Source organism: Cryptomeria japonica, chromosome 3 (genome assembly GCF_030272615.1).
Source record: "Cryptomeria japonica chromosome 3, Sugi_1.0, whole genome shotgun sequence".
NCBI lineage: Eukaryota > Viridiplantae > Streptophyta > Pinopsida > Cupressales > Cupressaceae > Cryptomeria > Cryptomeria japonica.
In genome coordinates this window covers 107,797,224-107,799,659 of record NC_081407.1, presented here as the reverse complement: position 1 = coordinate 107,799,659, position 2,436 = coordinate 107,797,224, and positions in this window count along the sequence as shown.

Genomic DNA, 2,436 nt, shown 5'->3' with positions numbered 1-2,436 from the left:
AGTATTTATTGTTTATCAAATTACAAATGTAATGCTTATGATGCTCAATTATTGGTGCAGGAACCTAAACCCCTTTGACAAGGATCCTGCATAGTCTCATGGTTCAATAAGTATAAGTCAATACACATTATAGAAATAATATATTTTTAAAAAATTACAAGAAAAAAAAACTTCCTCAGTTTTTCAAACCTCAACATTAGCAGCAAATCTAATACAGTTATCAACACTTGAGGCCCCAGTTGGACTTACTCAAATTTTAATCTCAACATCAACTTTATGGCCGACTTCTTCATCAATATTACCCTCTTTTTCAAAATATCTCTCTCATTACCAACTAACTCTCTCATTTGATGGTGCACAGGTATCACCAAATAGGTATTTGTCAGATGTGTCTTCCTCAAGTGAGGGAAATGCAGGAATAGAAGAGGAAAGTGAGACATGTAGTAGATCTCAAATAGGGAGATCAACTAGAGGTCAAAGGATTAGAAGAAAATTCAATAAATACATGGAATTTTTTCTTGCTCAAGGGGGGTCATGTTCTTATGATGATGAGACCAAAGGCGACATTGAGGTGCCCTTGAGGTACAAATATCTACTGAAACAATGTGTACCCAAGGAACTTCCTCCAATAAACACTGATTTTTGTGTTAATGAGAGGATATATCGCATAGCACCTTCGTCGTTACATGGTTTGGGCTTATTTTCCATGGACAGCATAAAGGTCTATTACAACAAAGTTGCTGAATTGGAGTTTGTTGGACCTTGTTACAACTATAATGATTGGATGCAGATTGTTCGATATAAAAAAAGTATGTGTAGGTGTGCACTGTCAGCCAATTACATACAACAAAAAGATAATGATCAAAGTAAAGGAGTGGTTGTATACATTGATGGAAGGCCAAAAGCAACAAGGAATATTGTAGGTTTTATAAATAGTACATGACCTGGGCCAACTAATAAGCAACCCAATTGCATCTTTGAGACACGTGAGGGAAATTGTGTGTTTGTATGTGCGATAAAATCAATAAGTGTAGGGGAAGAGCTGCTAATCGATTACAATTTGAATCGTATAGATACAAACAAAGTTACTATCATGGGGGTGGTATGTACTATATATATACCATTTAAGCCAACCTCCAATTAATGAATCCAATAAACCATTGTATTATTAAGTTTTTTTGCTAAGTCTATTGGTTTCATTTCGCTAACATTTTTATATTTTTTCTTTGTCACAGGGCCACATGGATCCACCACATAGCACAGATAGGGGTGTAGGTTCTGACACTTCTACGGAGCAGGTAAACCTCATTGTAATTGTACAAATTAGATAGAAGCAAACTATTACATTATGATCTTTTCTTGAGTGTTTTGAAGTAATTTTGATAGTGTTAATTATATTCTTGTCACAGATGAATGTTCGGGATAAGGGAAAGGAACTTGCAGTACCTCAACACCTCCATAGGGATGTGGGGCGCTCGACAGTGTTATGCATTGATGACATTGCACTTAGCGCAAACTCTATACAATTTGTACAAAAGAATATTAGAAAATTTAGACAAGAGATTGTTGATTTGGCAACCATAAGCCCTCAGACTGATGAGATAACAAAGAGGGTGCAACTATTGTTGACGACAATGGAAAACTTGCAAGTAAGCAGTAATGAAAGCTTTAATCATAACAAAAGTTCAATAATGGTTTATATTTTTTTCTCTTTTATGTCATTAACTAAAATATGTATGTGTTGTTTTTACAGAAATTTATAGGGCCTCATCATCCTGGTGGCGATGATCAGGGTATTGCGGGTAGTTCAGGTGATGACCATGTTCTATATATTAAAACCACTCCTTTGGACTTGTGAACTTCCTTTTTAAATGTTTTACATATTTAATGTATTACTCTTCAGGTGCTGACATGGGTCCGAGGTCAACCCCAACTGTATTGCCGACTGCAATGTTGGCAACATGTAGCATGCAGACATCGTCTGTTGCACCGGCTCATGTTGACCCACCCACTGGCGGTAGATCCCTCTTTTTCTCTCTCTTTCGTTATGTGTTTATTACCCTTGAAGTGTTCTTTCTTGGAGGCATTTCATAGTGGATTCATTTACTATGGCAGGAGATGCACATGAGGATGCACCAAAGGCGAGTACTGGTGATAACATACCATCATTTCCTAGATCTTCCCATATTGCTAGTACGGGAATGTTGCAAGCCACATTGGTGGTGAGCGATGAAGAATTGATTCCCTTGAAGATATAGAAGGTTCCAGGTACTTTAAAATTATTATTATATATAGTCTAATTATAATTTACTTACTGATCACTCATTTTGGACTAATGATCCCATGTTTTTTTTTGTAGGAAATGATATTTTTTATAAAAATCTTAATGACATTACATTGCAGATATTTGGGCCCACCATACGTAAAAGGTGGAAC